Source organism: Bidens hawaiensis, unplaced genomic scaffold, assembly GCF_021521415.1.
Source record: "Bidens hawaiensis isolate Kalapana, Puna unplaced genomic scaffold, B.hawaiensis_p1.1 tig00002631_1, whole genome shotgun sequence".
In the NCBI taxonomy this organism is placed as follows: Eukaryota; Viridiplantae; Streptophyta; class Magnoliopsida; order Asterales; family Asteraceae; genus Bidens; species Bidens hawaiensis.
The window spans coordinates 1-7,486 of record NW_027491143.1 but is presented as its reverse complement, the minus strand read 5'-3'; the positions used below and the strand labels follow the sequence as shown (position 1 = coordinate 7,486).

Here is a 7,486-nt window from a genome sequence, read left to right as displayed (position 1 = left end):
TATGATTTCCCGAAAGAACTTACAAGCCAAATTCTAAATTCAGCATAAATGGCACATGTGTATGAAGTGTGTGTGTGTGAGTAAGAGAAAGAAACACATTCAAAAAGAAAATTCCAATTCTAATTCTAATTCCCTTACTTGTGAGGCTAAGGGTAGTGGAGCTTGATCAAGCCCCAAGTGATCAAATACATTTACGACACGTAGGTACTGACGTGACACGTGATCAAGTCCTTGGATTAAGCCCCATAGGGTGTAGTGGGCCTTGATTGATCCACCCCAAGTATTTATCCAACCCATGCCCAACCAGTCGTTCAAGCCCCGTGGTCCCAGCCACCCCCTCGTCCACGCCCCTGATCACATGAAGGGTGTAGTGGTGTTCGCGAGCCACGTGATCAGCCACCTGGACCACCCCCACCCACCGCGCCCCATTACCCCTAGTTTGACCTAGTGGTAAAAAGTCTTGAGTTCTCAGTGAAAATCCAAGTTCGGTCCCCACTATTGGCACTCTGGGTGGGTATTGACAACCAAGGATTTGAGCTAGTATTTGCGAGATTGTCAGTTCGAATCCTGAACCCATCCGAGTTTTAGTCCCGTCGTGTGTTACATTAAAGAGTCTTGTTTCTGTAATGACACAACGACTATCAAATGACATCCGACAACATTATCTGACCAGGGTGTGATAACGGAACTCTTAAATTTAAGAGGGAGATAATTGCTTCATATATAAAAAAAACTAATTCTACACACCCCTGAATCCTCCAAGTGTATAAAGTGTGTGTGAGAGAGAAAGAAACACATTCAAAAAGAAAATTCCAAATAACCCAGTAGCTCGTGCTTAACCACACTCCAAGGAAGTGAGAGAAACCACTTCACTTCACTTCACTTCACTTCACTTCACTTCACTTCACTTCACTTCACTTCACTTCACTTCACACATGTTATAGAGAGAGAAACATAGAACAAAACCATAATAAATCTTTTCAATCTCAAACACACTTCAAAACAACAAAACATGGCTCTTGTTTTCCTTTCCATTCCATCGTTTCTCTTGTTACTCTTCACCACCACATATTATGCATCCGCCAACACTGAGTTAAGAGCACTAATGCTCATCAAATCCAGTCTAGATCCCACCAACACACACCTCACTTCATGGACTGTATTTGGCAACCAATGTGACGGTTCATTTGATGGTATTGTGTGCCATGACAATGGCCACGTGGCTAACATATCTTTACAAGGTAAAGGTTTGTCTGGGAAGCTGTCACCGGCTTTGTCGTTGCTCAAAGGGTTGACCGGGTTGTACCTGCATTACAACTCGTTGACCGGTGGGATACCAAAAGAGATTGCTGGGTTGACTGGTCTTGTTGATTTGTATCTTAATGTTAATAATTTGTCTGGGAGTGTTCCGCTTGAGATTGGGAATATGGAGAATTTACAAGGTAATAGTGATACACCAACCTCGTTTTGACCAAAAAAGTCAAACTTTAAAATTATTGGCCAGAACGGTCGTCTTAATAGTATTAGACGGCCGTTTGGCCTAGAAGCATGTGCGGTTCAGTATGGGTCGGTTTTGGGTTAAAACTGAACAATGAACAAAAAAAACCGTTGGTTTAATTTGGTTCGGGGTCGGTTTAGTTATTGAGCTTTTAGAAAGTTTTGGGGCGAAAAATAAAAAAAGACCCAAAATAATAAATTTGAGCCTAAAATTGTTTTGTTAACTAATAACTCGTTTTTTTATACATTTCGGGTTCGGTTTAGTTATTTGAGCTTAAAAATTTTGGGGCGAAAAATAAAAAAGACTCAAAATAATAATTTTGAGCCTAAATTATTTTGTTAGTTTTGTTAATTAGTTACTAATTGATTTGTATACATTTGGTTTGGTTTGGTTTGGTTCGGTTATTAGCCTAAACGGAAACCAAGTCATTGGTTAATTTATTTTATTAACTAGTCGGTTTTTGGTTAATTTGTGTGGTTTATTTTGGTTAGTTTGTAGGTTTTCGGTTCGGTTAATTATCAATACCAGACTTGTGGTTAAAATTTTTGCTTAGATTTACATTAAATATGGAGACTTTACAAGGTAATAGTGATACACCAACCCCATCTGGCGTTTTGACCAGAAAAGTCAAACTTTAAAATTATTGGCTAGAACGGCCGTCTTAATAGTATTAGACGGTTGTTTGGCCTAGAAGTTTGTGAGGTTCAGTTTGGGTCGGTTTTGGGTTAAAACTGAACAATGAACAGAAAACTAAAGCTTTGGTTTTGAATTTTTGAAACCGTTTGGTTTTGGTTCGGGTTCGCTTATTTTGGTTTAGTTATTGAGCTTTTAGAAATTTTTGGGGCTAAAAATAAAAAGACCCAAAATAATAAATTTGAGCCTAAACTGTTTTGTTAGTTTTGTTAACTAGTAACTCATTGTTTTTTTTATACATTTCAACTAATTTATTTGAGTTACATATTTATCAAATTCTCATAAATTATTTATCAAATTCTCATAAATTACAAGGTAATAAACCAACCTGGTTTTGACCAAAAAAGTCAGGCTTTAAAATTATTGATTAGAACGGCCGTCTTAACGGTATTAGATGGCCGTTTGGCCTAGAAGTGTGCAGGGTTCAGTTCGGGTCAATTTTGGGTTAAAACTTAAAACTAAACCAAAAACCGAAACTTTGGTTTTTTGAATTTTTGAAAACGTTTGGTTTTGGTTTGGTTCGGGTATTTCGGTTTAGTTATTCACTTATTTGAGCTTAGAAATTTTTGGGGCGAAAAATAAAAAAGACCCAAAGTAATAAATCTGACCCTAAATCATCTTGTTAGTTTTGTTAATTAATAACTAATTAATTTATTTGAGTTACATACTTATATATTTATCAAATTCTCATACATTATTTATAACAAGATTTAACAAATGAAAATCATTAAATCGGGTTCGGTTTTGGTTTTTGCTGTTTTTATTAAATGCAAAACCAAGACCGACCGGCTAATTCAGTTTCTAAAAAAAATAAAACCGAATCGCTAGTTTTTGTTTTGGTTCGTTTTTTTTTTGGTTTTGGAGAAGTTTTTTCATTTTAATGGACACCCCTTGTTTGGCCTAGTTTGAAAATTATTGGCCAGAACTCAGATCACTTGGCCTATAGCCGAAGGCCGTTCCGACCACAGACCGACCATAAACGGTTAAACTTTGAAAATTATTGCCTAGACTTACATGAAATGGAGGTATAAATACATAAAATGCGTGTATAAAACATGAAATAAAGGTATAAAATCTAGAAATATATGAAAACATGAATGGTTTAGTTCGGTTAATTTCGATTAAACAAGGCTACCAAAAAAACCGGTAACTAATTTTTGGTTCATTTGGTGTTTGGTTAATCGGTTTTTGGTTAATGTTGGTTCGGCTTTGTCAATTTTCAATTAAGTTAACAGTTTGGTTATTGCTCACTGCCATCTTATTTCACACCATCAAACAACTGTACACAAAACACTCATACGGCCGTTTTGACCAAAAAAGTAAAACTTTTAAAAAATTGTTGGTCAAAACAGCGGTGTGAACAATTCAGACAGTTGTTCTAACCTTTGTCGGTCGAACTTTGAAATTTTTTGTTCAAAACGGTAGTCCGACCTCTATTCGGACAACCGTTTGAAACCGTGTGGGATTAGATGTCTGGTCATTTGAAATGGTGTGGGATTAGATGACCCCATAAATCTTTATCTTGACTAATAATAATAATGATGAATATTATCTAATTTGTATGTGTTTTATGTAGTATTGCAGCTTTGCTACAATCAGTTAGGTGGAAGCATACCAACTCAACTCGGGTCTATGAAGAAGCTGAGTGTTCTTTCTTTGCAATCTAACCAGCTCAGTGGTGCATTGCCTGCAAGTTTGGGTGATTTAGGGATGTTAAAAAGGCTAGATTTGAGTTTTAATCGCCTTTTTGGTTCAATACCGACAAGACTGGCTGACGCGCCTATGCTTCGGGTTTTAGATGTGCGAAATAATACTCTCTCCGGCAATGTGCCTATAGGTATTATTATTATTTGTTATTTCATTTTTAGTTTAGAAATATAAAGTTATGTATGCTTGTATGGGTATATGTATATTATTCACGAGAAGTCTTATAGTTTTTAAAATTTATACAATATTATACTATAAAAAAATATTTTTTTGACTAAAACCACTAAACCATCAAAACCAAACCGTAAAACCATGAAAATGGGTCAGTTCAGCCGACCCAATCAACTAGGCCGGTTCAGTGTGTATTTTTTAAGACCGTAAGTGTTTCAACCCAAAACTTTTGTCTAAACTGGCCTAGTCGAACCATGAACACCCTTAATTCCGACTGACTTTCAAAACGCGTATCCAAACACCCCTAAAGTTTGTGTTTACTACTTACTAGAAATAAATGTGGTAATCACCACCAAAGATTTAACAAATATACTTTTCTAAACTATCTTGATTTTGGTTTCTTGAAAGTAACAGAATCAAAGCCTCAAAATACAAACTTTTTTTAGTTTTCTTGTCACGCCTAACTGGGGGTGGCAAATGTGACCTATTTGGTTAAATGAGTTGTATTAAAATGTATATAATGGGTCAAATTAAAAAAGAATTTGATTGAAACGGGTTGACATTTCTCGAGGTTTTTTTTTATGGAACGAGAAAAACAGAGGAAACTTTTTAGTACTTTTACTTTTTTAGTTTTTGATTTATATTTCGAGTTATGATTTTTTAATTGTTTTTTTTTGAATTTTATAATGAAGGGTTTTTGAAATGGGTTTTTTAAATCTCAACCCATTTTAACCTATTTAAAAAACCCCTCATTAAAAAATTCAAAAAAAAAATAATTAAAAATTCATAACTCGAAATATAAATCAAAAACTAAAAAAATAAAAATAACAAAAAGTTTTATCCGTTTTTCTCGTTCCTAAAAAAAAACCTCGAGAAATGTCAACTCGTTTTGACCCGTTTCTATTTTTATTTTGACCCATTTTGACCCATTATATACATTTTAATACAACCCAATGTGTCACATTTGCGACCCCTACGCCTAACTAATATGCGGCGCAGCTTGTTGGCCGTTTGTCTGCCACTTTAGTGTAATCATTTTGATTTTAAACTAAAGTATTTCAAGTAAAAAAAAATAACTAATATGCATTTCGGTTTTCAACTAAAAGGTTTGAAGAGATCAATATGCAAATAATTTGGGACTATGTGGAGTCGAATTCGCAACCCTGCGAGCTTGCAGTTCTTTAGATCAACTAAATCCCGATGGCAAACCGACAAAGAACCTTCCGGAAACAGCCGACTTAAAGCTTAACTGTAGCGACACACATTGCTCAAAGTCATCCAAAGCTTCCATTATCGTCGGAGTAGTTGTCTTGTCGCAATAGTGGGACTATCGGTCATAGCGTTTTTAGCCGTTTCACATTTTCTAAACCGCGTTCGTAAAGGGTCGTCGGTTCGGTGGGGTGTCGCAAGAAATGATTATGAGTTTTCGGTTTAATTTGGAGGAGATCGAGTCGGCGACGCAATATTTTTTACCTGGGACTTTGTTAGGGAAAAGTGTTTTTTCGGCTATTCATAAAGGAATGTTGAGAGACGGGACCGTTGTGGCTATAAAAAGTATTATAAAGAGTAGTTGCAAGTCTGAAGAAGCCGAGTTTTTAAAGGGTTTGAATGTTTTAACGTCGTTGAGGCACGAGAATTTAGTGAGGTTAAGAGGCTTTTGTTGTTCGAAAGGGCGTGGCGAGTGTTTTCTTATTTATGATTTTGTGCCTAATGGGAATTTATTACGGTATCTTGACATGAAGGATGGTGATCATGTTCTTGATTGGTCGACTCGGGCTTCCATCATTAACGGTATTGCTAAAGGTGAGATCTTGTTTTCCTAAATAACATTTGGTAAAGTTTTGTTAATAATAGGATTGACTATGAATTTTCATCTATAAAGTACATATTTTTGACATTAAAAGTCAAAACCGAGCCTCGTTTCTTATCGTTCGATGTTGCAAAACGAGCGGTTCTCGAATGGTTAGAATGGGTTTGGGTCGGCTTGATGTCACCTTTTGGTCTTTATTTTATTTTTAAAAATGATTACGAAACGGTAAACACATTTCAAAATGGGTTTCAGTCGGCTTGATCCACTCAGTTGACCCGTTTCTATACGGGCCGTTCACATATGGTTAAAGCGGGCTTCAGTCGGCTTGATCCACCCAGTTGACCCGTTTCAAAACGGGGCCGCTCACAAATGTTTAAAATGGGCTTGCGTCGGGCTGATGCGTTTGTAAAATATTTTTAAAAATTAATTACAAAATTTGTATTATTAATTTATTAATTACTCTTGCGTCGGGCTTGCTTCAGTGTAAGCACTTTGTGTGACTTTTGACCTATTTGGCCCGTTTCACTTTTATCCGAATTTTTTAAGTTTACCCATTTGACCCATTTCAAAACGGGTCAGACTACTCGGGCAAATAGTCAAAATGATTTTTTTAACCACTAAACTGACTAGTTATTGTTACCCTGTTCAGGTATCGAGTATTTACACGGGAGCAAAATAAACAAACCGGCTCTAGTTCATCAAAACATATCCGTCAAAAACGTGCTACTAGACCAACGATTCAAACCACTACTCTCCGACTCGGGCCTCCACCAGCTTCTTACAAAAGACACCGTCTTCTCATCCCTTAAAGCCAGTGCTGCAATGGGCTATCTAGCTCCCGAGTACGCCACCACGGGCCGGTTCACCCAAAAAAGCGACATTTACGCATTTGGAGTTCTAGTTTTCCAGATCATTTCTGGTAAACGGAAATTTGCTAGCGCAGCCGGTTCGCTGCTGAGTCTTGCACGTTCATTGACTTTATTGACCCGAATTTACACGAAAGGTTCTGTGAGCTAGAAGCTGCAAAGTTTGCGAAAATCGCGTTGATGTGCACGCATGAAAGTCTGGACCAGAGGCCGTCTATTGAAGAAGTTGTACAAGAGCTATGTAGTCCATTGTGCTAACTTATTATTATTAGTTTTCTTTAACCACTTTGTTGCTTGTTAGTTGAATGGATTTTAGAATGTATTTGTAGGAGAGTAGATGCTGTGCTTTACTAACTTGTGACTTTTAATGTTGTAGTAGTTACTAATGTTGTAATTTTTAATTTAAGATGAGTTTTGAATTACTGTTGTTGCTTCTATAATTAACATATGTTGTATACTTGTATGTAATTTTTAATTAACATGTATCTTGCCATTAGAACCTATGGTTCGATTAAACTGGAACCAAAGATGGCATGTTTTGACACGTTGTCCGGCTAACCTATCCATGTTTTGACTTGTCATTCAACTAACATGTCCATGTTTTGACTTGTTATCCGTCCATCTTTTAACATGTCCTCTATATGACCATTCCCATTCACAAACCAACTCAACCCAATCTTTATTATAAAATTAATTTATCTCTCTTCCACCAACCCAATCCAACCGAACCAAACTTTCCAT

At 36.4% G+C, this 7,486-nt stretch overlaps 1 pseudogene across 1 annotated transcript; it reads left to right on the top strand.

The window, feature by feature from the left end:
- The first annotated feature begins 948 nt into the window (after positions 1-948).
- Positions 949-7,167, top strand: LOC143620664 (putative LRR receptor-like serine/threonine-protein kinase At5g63710; annotated as a pseudogene). Its single transcript, XR_013151371.1, has 4 exons — positions 949-1,442; positions 3,768-4,043; positions 5,186-5,872; positions 6,529-7,167. The product of XR_013151371.1 is annotated as a putative LRR receptor-like serine/threonine-protein kinase At5g63710 (transcript).
- The last annotated feature ends 319 nt before the right edge of the window (positions 7,168-7,486 follow it).